The sequence below is a fragment of the Periplaneta americana genome, chromosome 3 (assembly GCF_040183065.1).
Source record: "Periplaneta americana isolate PAMFEO1 chromosome 3, P.americana_PAMFEO1_priV1, whole genome shotgun sequence".
In the NCBI taxonomy this organism is placed as follows: domain Eukaryota; kingdom Metazoa; phylum Arthropoda; class Insecta; order Blattodea; family Blattidae; genus Periplaneta; species Periplaneta americana.
The window spans coordinates 61,667,484-61,687,125 of NC_091119.1; positions in this window are offsets into that span (position 1 = coordinate 61,667,484).

Here is a 19,642-nt window from a genome sequence, read left to right on the forward strand (position 1 = left end):
TGTCTCAGTGAAATGTACAGCAGAGTCCGTATAGGCCAGTTTATATCGGATGTTTTTCTAATTCACTGCGAACTGAAATAAGGAGATGCACTATTACCTTTGCTTTTTAACATTGCTCTAGACTAGAATATGCCATTAGGAAAGTTCAGGATAATAGAGATGGTTTGAAATTGAACGAGTTACATCAGTTGCTTGTCTTTGCGGGTGACGTGAATATGTTAAGAGAAAATCCACGAACGATTAGGGAAAAGACGGGATATTTACTTGAAGCAATTAAAGGGATAGGTTTGGAAGTAAATCCCGAAAAGACAAAGTATATGATTATCTCTCGTGACCAGAACATAGTACGAAATAGAAATATAAAAATTGGAAATTTGTTCTTTGAGGAAATAGAAAAATTCAAATATCTTGGAGCAACAGTAAAAAATATAAATTGCACCCGGGAGGAAATTAAACGGAGAATAAATATGGGAAATGCCTGTTGTTATTCGGTTGAGAAGCTTTTGTAATTCAGTCTGCTCTAAAAAAAAAAAGCTGAAAGTTAGAATTTATGAAATAGTCATATTACAGGTTGTTCTGTATGGTTGTGGAACTTAGACTGTCACTTGAGAGAGGAACAGCGGTTAAGGGTGTTTGAAAATATATCTGGGGCTAAGAGGGATAAAGTTACAAGAGAATGGAGAATGTTTCACATCGCAGAACTGCACGCATTATATTCTTCACCTGACATAATTAGGAATATTAAATTCAGACGTTTGAGACAGGCAGGGCATGTAGCATGTATGGGCGAATCCAGAAATGTATATAGAGTGTTAGTTGGGAGACCGGAGGGAAAAAGACCTTTGGGGAGGCCGACGTAGATGGGGGATAATATTAAAATGGATTTGTGAGAGATGGGATATGATGGTAAATTTCCCGTGGTTTCCCTAATCGTTTGTGGATTTTCTCTTAACATATTCATGTCATCCGCATAGACAAGCAACTGATGTTACCCATTCAATTCCAAACGCTCTCTGTTTGGATTTTCCTAATGGGCATATTTTAGAACAAAGTTAAAACTAAGGTGACAGTGCATCTCCCTGCTTTAGCCCGCAGTGACCTGGAAAGCGTCAAACAGAAACTGTCCTGTATGGACTCTGCTGTACGTGTCACTGAGACACATTTTAATTAATCGAACTAGTTTCTTGGAAATCGTATTTTGGGGTTTCGTAACATGCTATATTTCATGGTGATGGATTGTTAGCCCTTCTCCCAATCCCCAAGCTGGAGGACCATCCCTTATCGGCTGTCCGCGACTGCTTATTCAATATATTACGCATTGTATTCTTCACCTAACATAATTAAGAAAATTAAACCCAGACGTTTGAGATGGGCAGGGCATGTAGCACGTATGGACGAATTCAGAAATGCATATAGAGTGTTAGTTGGAAGACCTGAGGGGGGAAAAAACCTTTGAGAAATCTGAGGTGTACATTAGATGTATGTATGTATGTATGTATGTATGTATGTATGTATGTATGTATGTATGTATGTATGTATGTATGTATGTATGTATGTATGTATGTATGTATGTATAGCCTATGTATGTATTGATTTTTAGTAGCTTATTTTACGACACTTTATTAACATCCCAGGTTATTTAGCGTCTGAATGAGATGAAGGTGATAATGCCGGTGAAATGAGTCCGGGGTACAACATCGAAAGTTACCCAGCATTTGCTCATATTGGAATGAGGAAAATACCCGAAAAAAACCTCAACCAGATAACTTGTCCCGACCGGGAATTGAACACCGGCCACCTGATTTCGCGGCCAGACGCGCTAGCCGTTGCTCCACAAGTGTGGACTTGTATGTATGTATGTATGTTTGTATGTATGTATGTATTCACACTGCAAATGGGTAAATACCCGGTGGCAGTGGTAACTAATTACACTCCTTAATGACAATAATAAACAATACAATTAATAATAAATTAATACTACTACTACTACTACTAATAATAATAATAATAATAATAATAATAATAATAATAATAATAATAATAATAATAATAATAATAATAAACACTTCTTCACTGATACAACACTTCAAATAACAAAACATCAATTACACACTTTAAATAGTGTGTATAATATACTACCGTCCATTAGTAAAGCCCTTAAGCCAATTTTTTAAATACATTTTTGGTTCTTGGTAAAGCTTTTAGTCACTCTGCAGGTAAAGCATTACAGCCCCTGATAGTACGATTGAGAAAAGAATACTTTCCAGTGGGACAATATGTTAAATTGGATTTGAGGGATGTGGAATATGATGCTAGGGGCTTTGCTCAGGATAGGGACCGATGGAGGGCTTTAAAAGCCATCTGTAAATAAGTTAGTAAGTAAGTAAGTAAGTAAGTAAGTAAGTAAGTAAGTAAGTAAGTAAGTAAGTAAGGCCTTTGAAGTGGTGCAGAAGTCCCATACATTCAGTACTCAGTGAACATTTCACAGCGACACTAAGTTACAATATATTGAAAAAAATTTTAGGAACGCCAAAAATCAAGGGCATGTGGAATTGTTTAGAAACTTAAAAAAAATCATTTTGCTTTAGTTTGCATTTTTTTATAGGATTGTATAAATTTTGAAGAATTAAATATGCTATTCACGTAATTTTGCATTTTTGTAAGTTTGTGCATTTTTTTTTCAGTTTCTTGGCTTAAATATATATATATATATATATATATATATATATATATATATATATATATATATATATATATATAAGATAAAGATAATTGTTCTTCTCCGTCTTCTTTACATAAAAGTGCTTTAAAGAAATAAAATGATTTTTCCTGTTGTGAATTGGAGAAACCCTACATTTCCAGGCAATTCAGATTTTTTTTAGAAACTACTAAAGAAAAAAAACACAGTTCATATGTCAATTTATTATTATGCTTTAATAAAAAAAAGTCACTTCAAAATACCAAACGCTTTTGAAGATAATCAGTTTTTGCGCTTCCTGAAAACATTATTCAAATTGACATGTGAGGTTTCTGCAATTCACGATTCAAATATCAACCCAATTGAGCTAGAAAATGATCTTGTATTAATGTGTGCTGTGACGTCAGAATGATAAAGTGGCATTCTCGATTCGGGCGACTGTTTTTAATTTTATATCATCTCTTCATTTGTGTTAAAAATAAAGGCAGATTCCCTATGTTTTACATTAAATGTACTCATATATCATAAGTTGTGTCCTATCATAAGGGCCTAACTTTGGCAAAAATTAAATCCAGACATATTACTATTGCATATTTCGTTTATATGACATTATTCCATTTTCGGCCAAGGAAGTGTAATGAAATTTTGAATTCCAACAAATCACAATCATACACCGCGAAAATTTCTGCAGCTCGATTTATCACTATCAATTTATCGCATGTCGTTCTTTTGTTTAGTCAGTGTTTCGATGAGCACGAATCCATTGTACTAAATAAAGTGCGAAATCCTACTTCCACATCTGCATCTTCCTTTTCTAATTCCTTGTCCATTGTATCTAAAGAAAATTACACGCCTTCATAACAATTGTTCATTTAATTAATGTATTGTTATTTGTAATTATCATCATCGTCCTTGCAGGTATTAGGCCTAGTAGCCACTTACGGTCTCCGTCCATCTTTTCAAGGGGCGTCCCAAAGATCGCCTTCCATGTGGTATATAGCGGAGAATTTGCCTTGGGAGTCTGGAACGGTCCATTTATTGACATGGTTAAGCCACTTTTGTCTATAGTGGTTGAGATGTTCATAAATAGGTGTAATTTGCAATTCTTTTGTAATTAGTTCATTCCTTTTGTGGTGAAGCAAGCTGTAGCCGGCAGTCCTCCTTAGAAATCTCATTTCCGCAGTTGTTAGGCGTTGAACATCTGAGTTTCGGACAGTCCAGGCCTCACTACCATACATGAGAACAGATCTTGCTAGAACTTTATATGCTTTTAACCTGGTATGTTTTTGGGTTTTCGTGGTTGTGAAAACCTGGTTGATGGTTTTTAAGACTCCATTAATATGTTGCATATTTTCAGATATATCAGTAACAGGTAAATATGTCAAATTATAACCTATATATTTAAATAAGTTTACCTGTTCTAACGTATGGGTTCCAATGCAAATTTTACTCCTAACTGGCTGTTTACCTTGGAACGCCATAATTTTTGTTTTGTTTGGGGAAATTTTCATATTGAAATTTTGTGCTATTATATTCAGGTTATGCATTGAGTATTGCAGCTCGTCTTCGTTTGTAGCGAAAAGAACCTGATCGTCTGCATATAATAATGTATCTAGAGTACAATTTCGGAAGAACGGGATATTTCCATGAATTGTTAGTTATTTATAATTATACTATAAAATGTTTAAATTCAATTACGATTTCAGCAGATAATGAAAACGTATTTATGCTCGACCATGACGAAATATATAATTATACACCTGGTAGCAGTCCTTTAATGCATGTCATTAAAGTACACCTATTCATTAAAGTTATATATTATTATAATTATAATTATAATACTATAAAATATACTATACTATACTATACTATACTATAAAATATACTATAAAATGTTTAAATTCAATTACGATTTCAGCAGATAATGAAAACGTATTTATGCTCGACCATGACGAAATGTAGTAATTATACACCTGGTAGCAGTCCTTTAATGCATGTCATTAAAGTACACCTATTCATTAAAGTTCAGGTTTTCGATTATTCTCGGATATGCAATCGAAAGACAACTAGGGAAATGTCACGGAGGCTGGAAATCCAATACTGTCGCAGAAGGTTATGTTCTGTTACCATAATAATTAGCGTTAATTGTAAATAATATTCAAATAAATTCAATCTGTCATCTCGTTTTTCAATTCTAAATCAATTTCCAGGTTATATCAAGACTAATGTTCTCTAGGTTATATCAAGGTCAATGATATTCATGCCTCGGAAAAAATCAATACTTTCGCGTCTGCGCACATCTCACAATTCAGGTCAGTTCCGTTCGTCACTTAACATAACCACAACATGAAAACTTATGAATAATTTCAAGCTAGAAATATGGTCGAGCATAAAAAGTCGTATGAAACTTGCCTATACTGGTAATTAAGACGATCGTATGAAAATTATGAAACTCGCTTGCGCTCATTTCATAAACAAACATACTTGCGTCTTAATTATTACCATTATAGGCTCGTTGCATAATGTGCTATACTGTTATAATAACAAGAGAAAGGGGCAGTAAATGTAATTAACATTTTTAAACCTGTATTTCCCTTTTCTCAATTACCATTACTGAATAACATTCAATTTCTTTAATGCAGTAATCGTTATTCATCTATTTCGACTTTACAATATCTGAATAGGTTAAGTATTCATAAATATACAATTATTAACATTTTGTAAGCGAATTTTAAGAATATATTATTTACATTTTTATTTTATTCACGAAATAGTCCTAATAAATGTCACTCGAGGTTTAAGATTTGCCGATAATCCACGAGCGTGCCAATTTGTTTACATTCTCCTTACCTCGAGTCAGTAGGCAACCCCTTTGTCACACGAAGACGAGCAGACGTCCGTCGCGTTCCCACATCACCCCCCATCCCACACTCCGCCTTCTAATGGCTTACTTTAAGTGGGCTTTCCGATATACGCACTTGTTCCATCTAAAAACTCCCGAAACAATCTCTTCCCCGACCTTAATAACGCCACCTTGCGAGCAACACGGGCACAACTACCACGTTGGCCATTCAGAAGTAAAAAACAGGAAAGTCGAGTTTAAGATTGGAATTTGAGGAATTCTTGGTGGACACAGATCATTGCTGGAGGTTATTTACTGAAGGACCTGTGTTTTAGTTCGCGGCAATTCAGTGCATTCTAAAAGGTAGTAAAATTGTTCAATGTAGGGAAGCTCTTGATTTAGGTATAAGAAATAAGGTGAAAGGTGAAGGGAAGTGTACTGAATTCTTAAGAGTAAAGTATACAGACTTTGTCGAAAATAACGCACTGAGACCGGAACTTTGGCAGAATTCCTTTTTAAATGTGTTTAATCTATCTTCATTTTGGAAGTAAACCTGTACGAATTATACCTTTGTGATTGAAACGTCACAGTTTTATGTTGCCCTTTTCTGCCTTTTTAAATATAAATGCCTAATTTACAAAATAAATGCTTTTTTGCCTTTATTTGATTATTTATCTATTATATATTAATTTATTATTTTAATTTATTTCTATAACCGCAACAATGAAAGTGACTTCACCCAGTGTGTATTATTGTCTTTCAGTCAGTTCATCTTCTCTTTGCAACAATGAGTGCTGCCGTGCAAAAATGTATAACAGTAAGCGTTTTAATTTTTATCGCTTGTGTTTATTTGACAACGCAACAATGAGTGCGGGTCTAACGTTATTATCAGGGAAAGGATTTATATGTAAATACATATTTACTTATAAAGCTAATATAATTTATATTTTGCATTATCTTTATGTTTCACAATGTGTAGGGTTGAAAAATCCTACTTTTATTTTCCATATTTTTCCATATTTTAGAGTTTAGTACATATTTTCGTTAATTTCCATATATTTTCCATATTTCATATAAAACAGTCCATATTATATTAGGTTTAACAATAAAACAAAACAAAATTCCATTAACTTTTAAAAATACATTTCAACAATAGAGATTTAAACACATGTTCAGTAATCCCTTTAACATCAGAGTTATTTGAAAATTAGCAGTCCTATCAACAATGGGAAAGTAAGTTACAAAACTGTATTAATTTAATTTAAAATTTTTAACAGACTTCAGTTGTGCAGCTCAACAGTTAAATGCCAGTCAGAGTACACATAGGTTCAGTTTTGTAAATCATACTATAAAGACGGTAAATATGCCAAAAGTACGTCATTCAGTCAATTTAAAATCAAAACTAACAAGTTACATTTCAGAATTTAAAGAAGATGGTTTATCAACTGACAATAAAATATTATTTTGTAATTTGTGTCAGTGTGCAGTATCATCTACACAAAAGTTCCTGGTGCAACAACACATTACAACTAGTAAACATCAGGCCAACAAACAACTAAATTCCAAGCAGAGACAATTGTTTTTAACACAACCAACAACATCGAATGTAAGATCTGAGTTTAACATCGACCTGTGCCGTTCTCTCATCTCTGCTGATATTCCTCTCTACAAACTAAAGAATAAGGTCTTCAGGGAATTCCTTGAAAAATATACTCAACATACAATCCCGGATGAGTCAACACTTAGGAAGACGTATGCTCCATCCATCTACGATGAGACAATACAGAAGATAAGAGATGAAATTAAAGATAGTTCAATTTGGGTTTCCATTGATGAGACTCCCGACAAAGAAGGTAGACTTGTTGGTAATGTAGTTATCGGTTTGTTAAGTGAACAATATTCTGAACGAATTCTTTTACATTGTGATGTTCTAGAAAAGTGCAATAACAAAACTATAGTTAAACTGTTCAACGAAGCTATGGGTATCCTGTGGCCAAAGGGTATTATGTACGATAATGTGTTATTCTTTATTAGCGATGCTGCCCCTTATATGGTCAAAGCTGGACAAGCATTATCTGTTGTATATCCTAAATTGACTCATTTTACTTGTGTGGCGCATGCATTTCATCGTGTGGCAGAAGTGGTCAGAGACAATTTCCCTAAAGTAGATTTGTTGATTTCATCAGTGAAAAAAGTATTTCTCAAAGCTCCCAGTAGAGTTAACGTGTTGAAAGAAATGTACCCTGAAATTCCATTGCCACCAAAGCCAATTTTAACTAGATGGGGTACATGGCTAGAAGCAGTTGAATATTATGCCGAACATATAGACTCTATTAACAATGTTCTCCTTGCATTGGACTCTGAAGATGCAGTCTCAATTGATACTGCGAAAACAGTTACCTGTGACATAAGTGTGAAGAATGACTTAGCTCACATTCAGCATACATTTTCATGCATCATAAAAACGCTCAAAAGTCTCCAAAATAGGCACCTTTCACTATCTGAAAGTTTTGAAATTATAAATAGTACTGTGGAACAACTGAATCGTGGTAGAGGTAAAGTTGCAGATGCAGTAAGAGCTAAGGTGGACACTGTACTTTCAAAAAACCCTGGATATGAAGAACTACAAAAGGTTGTTGCTGTGATGAGTGGTGAATCAACAGTGAAGATTAACTTGGACTTATCCCCAGCAGACATTGTGAAATTGAATTATGTACCAGTTACTTCTTGTGACGTCGAACGCTCTTTTAGTCAGTATAAATCTATCCTCAGAGACAATAGAAGAAGATTCACTTTTCAGCACTTGAAAGAAATGTTTGTAACCTATTGTTATGGTAACAGACAATAAAAATTGTGTTTTGTTGAAACTACATTGGAAGATAAGGTACGTCCATTATATTTTTTGTTTAGTTTGATTAAAATGTACCAATATTTAACGTACATAGTCATTTTTTTATAATTTTAAGTCCATATTTAATTCCATATTTTGGTAAAAATCCATATTTAATTCCATATTTTGGTAAAAATAACTACATATATATTTACATATTTCATATATTTTTAGTCCATATAAATCCGTTCCCTGGTTATTATTCTTTCAGTTTTCATTGCGACGTTGTTGTAGCTAGCTAAATATTTCATATCGCAAAATATCAGTACAACCTAACACAAAAATGTACTTTCCAAGGCTACTGGGAAGAAGATTTCTTTGCTTCCAACAGTAATTGCAACATCGAGTCGAAAATCTCAATTTGCATTCGACTTATGTAAAGCTTTTCTTGCTGCCGAAATCCCTTTGTGGAAAGTGCAAGATTGTGAGTCTAGTGCAAGGTTTTTGTAATTGCATTTTATTGCGTATTTTAGCTATTTATAATGTCTTTTTACCTGCCTATTTTAGCTATTTATGATGCCTTTTTTCCTGCCTATTTTAATGATTCATAATGCCTAAACTTCCGGTCTCTGATAACGCATAATTGTAATTAAAATTTAATGAGAGGATTTTGGACAAAAAGATTAGACACGTCAAACTTTGTATTTGAAGAGTCCACTGCAAGAATGCTGGATGTCACTTTCTTGTCGAAAATGAACCAAGACTGTCAATGCATAGCTTAAGACATATAGAATGTACATAGCGTGTTATATGGCATTAACACTGATAGCCAATGTCCAGTAATGATCGGAAAATCTCAGTTAAGCTTTGAGCGCTTTCAAACTTTCAATTCCTTCTCCTGCAAAATGTATTCCAAATGACATCCATCATTCTTGCAGTGGACTCTTCATTTAGAAAGAAATATTTTTATGCAAACAAAATATTTTTGCAACTATTACAGTGCAAGTTATGACGTCATCGAAAAAATTTTAAATGACACATTATTGTTTGTTCATCATGCCGTGTTTGCAGTTTTTCTTGGGATTGGAAAGACTGGAGGCTGTTCGGTAACCTTTATATGAAACATCGAGTCAAAGTCAGGATAGGAGAAGAAATATCTGAAGGAAGTGAAATAGGGAGAGGAGTACAAGGATGCCCTTTATCATATACCCTGTTCAACATTTACTTGGAGGATTTGGTAAAGAACTGTTTTCAGAACATGGAAGGGGCGAAAGTTGGAGGAAGAATAATAAAGTGGATAAGATTTGCTGATGATATGGCGTTGTTGCAGAAGAGGAGACGATACTAAGGAATATGTTACTGGAGCTAAATGACAGCTGTGAGCAGTATGGGATGAAGGTAAATACAAACAATACGAAGACCATGTTTGTCGGAAGAAAAATAAAGAAGGTAAACTTGCGAATTCTAAATGAGGCAGTAGAGCAAGTGAACAGCTTCAAATACTTGGGATGTGCTGTACGTAGTAACATGACCTTCAGTCAGGAAGTCAAAAGGAGAATAGCAATGGCAAAGGAAACTTTTAATGGAAAAAGGAGCATCTTCTGCAGACCTCTGGAAAAATAACTAAGGAAGAGACTAGTGAAGTGTACATACTGTGCTCCAACCACAAGAAAGTCTTTGAGGAATGAAACGGAGCGGGGTAATGCTGTGAATGAATGTTGATGTCATAAGATGTCATAAGGTCACAGACGTGGGTACTCGTATCTCTATTGGCTCGCTCTCACAGCACAAACAATAACATTGTTACACACATATTTATACTACCCTAGTTATAAAATTAGATCACTATTAATCTCCTGGTCTTTTAATCCCTCCATATAGGAAATAACATATGCAGGAGAGCGCATGGTTTTTAAAATGACGTTATAACGGTAATATTATCTATCTACTTCGCTCCAATAGATGACGCAATAGTAAGCACATTCCTTTCACGGTTTATCTCCTGGTTGGAGAACAATATACGTAATAGGCCTACCAATTCAACATGTGATAAATCTATTACAATCCCTCCGTTTCACTGTTGCCTGAACGTGACAATAGCGCTTCCTCATTTCCGAGTTAGGCCTATATTACACTATCAAATATCTGTGTCACAGTTTGATAAAATATATATGATAAAATCTTTTACAGTGTAATGTAGTATATATGATCATATCTAGCTGTGACATAATTCTGTGATAAAAGTTCTGGTCATCATCATACCTTTGATAAAATCTGTGACTGAGAAGAAATAAAATGGCGGACATTAAGTACACATGGTCCGTGAAAACCACAAAAATTTTAATATCACATTATGAGTCACATGAAATGTTTCATCATCCATTATTAAATACTTAGTATATATAGATTTTCACATCTTTACACTGAAGTTCTCTCAGTAGAGTTTGATGGATTCCTTTTGTATCTTTTCTTCCTACCCCAATCTCTAACGTAAATCGTCGGCTTAAGAGTGTAAACCTGCTAACAAAAAGGAAATTTTACAGGGGAAACAAAAAACTGAGTATATAATATTAACTCTGAAACTTCACCATCTGTACTGAGTATATAATATTAACTCTGAAACTTCACCATCTCTACTGAGTATATAATATTAACTCTGAAACTTCACCATCTGTACTGAGTATATAATATTAACTCTGAAACTTCACCATCTGTACTGAGTATATAATATTAACTCTGAAACTTCACCATCTGTACTGAGTATATAATATTAACTCTGAAACTTCACCATCTGTACTGAGTATATAATATTAACTCTGAAACTACACCATCTGTACTGACTATATAATATTAACTCTGAAACTTCACCATCTGTACTGAGTATATAATATTAACTCTGAAACTACACCATCTGTACTGACTATATAATATTAACTCTGAAACTTCACCATCTGTACTGAGTATATAATATTAACTCTGAAACTTCACCATCTGTACTTTGAATTTGACTCTAAAGCTTCAGAGTTAATTTAGACTCAGTTTTTTTGTTTCCCCTGTAAAATTTTCATTCTGTTGGTTAGCAGGTTTACACGCTAAGCCGACGAAATATATTTTTTCTTTGATTTCTTCTTTAGCATTGATGCAGTAACCATTACCACATATTTTACTGTTACAACAAGCATAGAACTATTGTAGATCCATTATTAGAACTGTGATGAAAAATATGATAAAAGTTTTGACATACTGTAATATAGTCTAAATGTTACATTTGATTATATATATATTTGATCAAAAATTTTATCATATTCTGTGACACAGGAATTTGATAATGTAATATAGGCCTTTGGGATGCAATTAAACTTTGCACTGTTTATGTTGATTGTTCGCAGTGAGCAATAACACAGACAGACCGCTCACGTTTGACAAGCCGAATGTTAACCTAATGAAGGGATAATAATACTTATTTTAGTAGTTTACTTTATAATTGTCGACTGTTGTGAACACAGCACGACACTTTTTGTATTATTTCTTCATAATGTATTTGTTTCACTTTGTTTGTAAGCAGCGGATTTTCGGTCCCTCTGCAGCGAAAAGACGTCACATTCCTTGTCGTACGGAGTGTAGCACTGAGCGCAATAATCTTCCTGCAACTGACGTACCATCATTACATGCATAGAAGTCGTTCACCCTTTGATACGGAAAATGATTGCTCTCCTGTAGCGTGAATTTGCGGATGGTCATGCGAGGTTTAGTTTGGTTCCATTGTGTTTGGGAGTATAATGTTCATGGTTAGGTTTAACTTAGGTTTAACATAATCTTTAGATTAACCGTATTTATAAAACCGGGCCTTATGCAAATTACATAAAAAACAATGCATTCAGTTTCCGAAGATATGCTTAAAAACGTCTTCGATAATATGCACAAAAGAATTGAAGCCTGTATCGAAATGAACGGTCACTATTTTAACAAGTTGTTTAAATATTCAAATTTTGATTATTTTTCAATTTAAATGAACTCTCCATATTGTATTCTAATGTGCTATATACAGTATACTATACATTGCATAATGAATAGTGAGTAAAAAAACACTTATTTTTAATACTGTACTATATTTTTAGTAAACAAAAACCGAACGAAAATTATCAAAATCAAAATCGTAATATTTCATAGTTTACGTAAATAGATGTACTACTTCTCTTCCCTCCTATACGTAGTAAAGTGTTTCCGATCCTCAACCGTTAATTCAAAGGTATAGTCAGGTTATTATTAGACATATTAGTAAAAATAAAATGATGTAACGGTATTTTTGATGTCACTAATGTAAAGTGGTGGTGTTCTTATAAGCAAACATTCTGATGGGGGCAGATAAAAAAGTTAATTTTTTTTCTTTAACATTATTAATAATGTCAAAAGAAGTTCTTATACAAATTTTGGCAACTCGACTGCAATTACGAGGGCCGTAAAAATAAGTTCGCCAGGGGTCGTTAACAGAAAGAAAACACAATTTCATTGGAAAAATTTATTGGAACAGACACAGCAATTCTTGAGCTATTTTTAAACATATTCCCCACCGGAAATGAAACATTGTCATATCATGGAATCGACAGAGAGGTGCAGACGGCTGTCAAACGCTGGTTCCGATCCCAGGCGGCTGACTTCTACAATACAAGGACATAAAAATTGATCCCATGGTATGACAAATGTCTGAATTCCAGTGGGGGATATGTTGACAAATAGCGCAACAATTGCTGTACCTCTTTCAATAAATTTTTCCATGCAATTGTGCTTCTTTACTGTAAACGGCCCCAGGAAAATCACTTTCTAGACGGCCTCGTAATTGCGTCGAGTGGCCAGAATTTGTATAAGCACTTCTTTTGACATATTTAACATGGTTAAAGAAAAAAAAATTAGCTTATTTATTTGCCCCCATCAGAATGTTTGCTTGTTAGTAGTAGGCCTAGTAGCAGTATCTTTATTTTTACTTGATTATTTAACGACGCGGTATCAACTTCGAGGTTATTTAGCGTCGATGAAATTGGTGATAGCGAGATGATATTTGGCGAGATGAGGCCGAGAATTCGCCATAGATTATCTGACATTTCTCGTACGGTTGGGGAAAATCTCGGAAATTCCCAAGCGGGAATCGAACCCGCGCCCAAACGCAACTTCATATCAGCAAGAAAGCACCTTAGCCGATTCAGCTACGCCGGTGGTTCAGTAGCAGTATGTAGTTATAATAATAATAATAATAATAATAATAATAATAATAATAATAATAATAATAATAATAATAATAATAATAATAATAATAATAATAATAATAGGAAGTAAAAGCATATGGAGCAGCACTTATGCCAGGAGAAGAAATTGAACGAACGTCAACATTTTCAAACCACTATTGATGCAAAATAAAGAAGGCATGGATAGGCAAAAGTTATTTCCGGTATATCCCACTACTATCCCTTAATGTCATCCATTGCACACATTACCGAGTAAATAACGGCCTAAATAATCCTGTTATAATAAGCATGCGGGGAAGTAATAATTGTTTAAGTTGGCAAGTCATTTGTAGTTTTGAAATTTAAGTCATACCCACATCTGTAAACTAAATTTGCATATGGCACAAAACAAAGGAACGTTCAAGTCAAGTAGGCCATAATGCGCTGCAGTTACACTGCTATAAGTTGAGTATTATTGTTGTCGTCCTTCGTAATGGAAAGGTAGTGTATTCACCGGAACAAACGAGCTCTACAAAAATTACGAGATGTTTTCTTACGATGTGTTTATGAATTTTGAAATTGTTGTATGTAAAAATAAATAGCAATAAAATTGCTTCTTTACAAAATGCATTTCCTGAAGCAAGACAACGCGCATTCTAAATTGCTGTTGTCTTGAAATATTTGAGTAATTTTATAAAATGGAAATTGCTTTTCATAGCTCAAAGTCATGTTTATCTTTTTTTTATTGCATAGTGTATTATAAGATGTGTAAAAAAGAAGGTATAGTGATACTTAAAAAAACGGTGACTTTCACAAAAAAACAGGTTTTCAAAATCTCTTAAACTAAAAATTTGTTACTTATACATACCATTAATATGCCTCTGTGAACCCTCCTCTGCCTCACCCTCCCGTTTTCGGTAGTTTATTTGCTTTTATGCTGCTGTTAATCTCGGCATTGTGAAGCTGTAATATAAAATTTTATAATTTTTTTATTAGGTTTTTTATTCCTTTACAGTTTTTTAGTACATCTTTAGGCATCGTTACACCTTAATATTCTACTGTAGTTAGTCTGTTTAGTATCAACTACTAGGTTAAATGTTGTTGATGGAATTGGTGGTTTAACGAGATGAGGCCTAGAATTCGCCATCGATTACTTGACATTCGCCTTACGGGTGAGTAAAGCCTCAGGAAAAGTCCAGTCAGGTAATAATCAGCCCAAACTGGAATCGCACCCACACCCAAGCACAGCGTCAGGTCAGCAGGCAAACACCTCTGCTGACTGAGCTTTTTAGAGCTTCCTAAAGAGTATTTGAAGGGTTCAGAGCCATAGTGGGCCAAGCGCCATTTATTAAAAACGGAGAAAGCAAGGGTTAAAGTTAAGTGAATACCATACTTTAATGAAGATTGACATATCATTTAGTTTGAATGTGTTTACTTTATATTACTTGCTATATGTTTCATTGAATTATGGTGATAACTTCATTTTAATCCTTGTTTTCTACGGGTTTAGTAAATGGCGCTTGGCCCGCAATGGTTCTGAACCCTTCATTTGTTCGTTAGCGTATGTTGGGTAGTTCACGAAATACTATAGTAATATACGTTACAAGAGCAGTATGTTGACGTTTTCATGTTCGAGGAAAAGATTGAAAAAGCGAAACGTAGTTGAGCTTTTTTAATTTCCGAGAACATGAAAACAAACATACCGCTCGTGTATCGTACATTATTTTGTGCGAAGATCGTTTATTTCATACCTGAAAGACGAATTTATAATTAGTTGCAATGAAATCTCCATGTTGGTTTCTGTTTAATGACGGCAACTTCGGAAAACGAAAATATCTTTCTTCAACATTGTTGCTATAAAATGTTTTCTGTGTTTACTATACTCCAGCAGGCCGTGATATACTTCTGTCTTTTTTTTTCCCCCAGTCTATAAATGTGAACTTAAAACAAACGGTAAGGTTATGTAATGATTTATTTTTCATTTTAATATTTTAACAATATTATTTATATAACATGTTGCAGTATTAATATCGGCATCTGGAATCTTGTTGATTTTTTCACGGCTTCCTTAATGTTACTTGTATCAGGAATGCAATAAGTTTCGTGGAGCAGTAGACTTCACTTAATTTTTGCAAATATTTAAAAACAATAATTAACATTGCAATTTAGGTCAAATTGCAGTGGTAAGTTTCCAATTTATAATTATTACTATGTTAAACGTCTCTAAAAATAATATGTTAAAAGCTTAAAGCAGTAAAATGAATGTCGCGCTTAAGCGGTAAGAAGAGGGAAATTGTTATGTGTGTTACGTTGGGAATACTGAATGTGGTATTTCACACTTACCGAGTATTGGTTCTGTGCGGAAAACAAGCAAATACGCACGATCTCGCACAAAAGGTTTTAAATGGTGATAATGTGAAAAGCATGGATGATTTTGACATGGCCGCCATTTGACAGTTTTTAAGATTTTTTTTATGATTCCATTTTTTTTTTCTTGTTCGTATATTTCTTACTCTTCAAACGATGTATCGTCCACTGCTCTTGTTGAAGTAGACGCGGAGTGCAGTGAGTAAAAACAGGTAACGCGAAAAACTGATACAGAAAGAGCCGAGGTGACCCCCTGTCCTCTGTGTACCGAATTGTAAGACGTTTTATGTCAAAACTGAGCGAGGACGACAAATGCGTTCGGGGAAACTCTTGCTTATTTTTTTCAGTTGGTTATTTAACGACGCTGTATCAACTACTAGGTTATTTAGCGTCGATGAGATTGGTGATAGCGAGATGGTATTTGGCGAGATGAGGTCGAGCATTCGCCATAAATTACCTGGCATTCACCTTACGGTTGGGGAAAACCTCGGGAAAAACCCAAACAGGTAATCAGCCCAAGCGGGGATCGAACCCGCGCCCGAGCGCAACTTCAGACCGGCAGGCAAGCGCCTTAACCGACTGAGCCACGCCGGTGGCTCTCTTGCTTAAATTACTATTAGAAGTTTGTAGTTCCAAAGTTCATTAATTGCAGACAAGCATAGTTTCCAAAGGCCAGATATTGCGGTTGTGCACAAAGTTGATTACTGCCTGCATACACAACGGAAATATAAATATATTATACTGATTTCGCAATTGAAATTGCACAGCTTTGAAAGAAGGCCGTTAAATACGCCGATCTTACTAATAGTTGTATCAGGAGCAGGTGTAAGTCCACGTCCTGTTCAGAAGGCTCTCAAATACCTGCATATCAATAATAACTGGACTTGTGATGTTGGGGACCGATTACACAAGTTGACTGCAGCACGGTTCATAGGCCGGGGACGTGAGCTAGTACGAGGACATTGACTTGGTTCTGCGATCTATTAAGCCAATAACAAGGTGCACATAAACAAATCTGGAATGTTCTAAAAGTAAATATACACTACATAGCATTACAAAGATATACAGGGTCTTTCATAAGTAACGAATCTATCGAAAAATTAACTATTTTGGATAATTTTTTGAAATGATATTCATCTTCACGAGGAAAAAAACCCTTCCCTGTGCCATGAAGTCGATTTGGAAATAAACATCTCCTTCCCTCGCCGCTAGAGCTATTAAACGAAAGAATGGTTAGTGTTTTAAACCTTGATTAAAACACATAAATTTAAAACCAGTTTCAATTGTTACCAAATTATGGTGTACAATTTTCAAAATATCTTCCGTTCTGCTGAATGCACAAATGTAAGCGACGTATCAACTCTTCATGGACTCTGGTGAGCATGTCAGGCGTAACCATTTGTATCGTGTGTTCAATTCGTTCCACTAATTCAGGAATGGTGAGTGGCTTAGTTGCATAGATAGATCCTTGATGAATCCCCAGAGAAAGAAGTCCAGGGCAGTTAAATCAGGTGATCGCTGAGGCCAACGGATTGAGTTTGTTCGACCGATCCACCTGCCTGGAAGCACTTCGTCTACGGAGTAAACGCCTAATTTGAGCGACACTGCTTTCAAGTTCAAACCAGGCAGCAGTTTTTCTCTTCTGCAATAAAGTTAAGCGTCTGCGTGGCATTTTATCATTCCAGTCTATCACAACAATATATAAATATATAGGCATGGCTGTGTGCCATTATCCTTGGCATATGAAAGGCCATGCTCCAGTCATTTTAAGTGCTTGGCGTATAGAAAGCCATGCTCCAAGTAATTTTAAGTTGACATGAAATGCACGTTACACTACACAAACACACCCCCACAGGAAACAAAACAAATGGCGCCAAGACCAGCAACAACCAGTTCTGAAGAAGGCCAATAGCAGGCCGAAACATGTTAACCAGGTATAATAAAATTTAATACGAGAAAGACATATAATACATATTCCGACGTTAAGAATTGTTTAAAATTTAAATGTGCACACTATAGAAATAGCAGTATAGCTAACGCGCAGTTTTCAATGTGAAACTGAGACAGACAAAGCAAGAAAAACAATAATATGACAGAAACAAGGGACAGAATTGAATTACACAAAAATGATCACTCCCACGCCCATTAAGGACCAATGAAATTACACTCTAGGCTGTTTCTTGTCGAAATAGAAGTTCTACAGCTATTTCATTGCAATAAATAGCTCAAAACAAAAACATTAAAGTAAATAAATGTTGAGCAATAATGTTATTTGGGAGATATTTAAAGAAAATAGGAATTGGAATTTTGTAGGACGACGACCATACAATTATTAACATTTTATATTGAATTATGTGTAGGGTAAACATAGGTAATTTCGTGATAATTTCATGAAAATTAATTTCAAATGCAAATGTGTAAATATATCCTTATTCCGATTTTTTCATCTAAAAGACGATAATTTGTTGTACAAATCTGGAGCCATAAAAGATTGGATACGTTCTTGAACAAGTGCCAAAAACCACTTCCACAACTTAAGCTAAAAGTTGGTTATTTCGTGATAACCTTGGTAATTTCGTGATATTACATTGATAATTTCGTGAGAGGTAGAAGAATTGTGTAAAAATTAATTAAAGTCAAATGAAATTCTCATTTATTGTTACAAGACTACAAACATAGTAAATCCGTCTAATATGCATAGGAAGAAAACATAGAAATGCATATCAACACATAATAAGAATGAAATCAAAGTAAAAATTGAAATTGAAAAGGCATCTCCTTTTCCCTGAAAGGGTGAACACTTTTATTACGGACTTTACTATAGCCTATATTACTAGGGTAACTCCAAAACTAATGCATAACATTTGTTTAAAAATTATATTTTTATCCTACAGTTTTGCTATTTTCACAGAATGTAGATACATCCTTTAGGAACAAAATGTCACTTTTCCACATAATCCCCGTCCCTTTCAACTGTCTTACGTAACCTAGGAACTAGGGCCTGTAGACCAGCACGGTAAAAGTCTGGGCCAACACGTCTGAGCCACTCTTTAGCAGCATGGACAAGGGAGTCATCTTCTAACCTCGTTCCGCGAAGGGATCCTTCAGTTTAGCAAAGAGATGGTAATCGCACGGTGCCAGTTCAGGACTATAAGGCGCATGTTTCAGTGTTGTCTATCCGAATTTTCTGATCTGGTCTGTGGTCTTGTGACTGACAATAGCAGAACATCCTGCTCTCTCGATGTCGTCGAACACGACTCAGTTGAGCTTGAAGTTTCTTGAGAGTTGCCACATACGCGTCAGAATTAATGGTGGTTCCGTATGGCATGATGTCAACAAGCAAGAGTCCTTCTGAATCGAAAAACACAGTAGCCATAACTTTTCCTGCCGACGGTGCACTTTTGAATTTCTATTTCTTTGGTGAATTTGCATGATGCCATTCCATTGTCTGCGTCTGTCTCCGGTCCAAAATGGTGGAGCCATGTTTCATATTCTGTCACAATTCTTGCAAGTAAGTCATCTAGCACTTATCACTGACACTCAGCATAATAACAAATCAAACAGAAGCTACACTGAACCCATTGCGTCCCCCTTTTCTTTCTTGTTATCACATGTCATCTTCAGATTTCTAAAATTATTATTATAGTACAATTTTTAAAATAGTATAAAGTGTAACGCTTAATAGT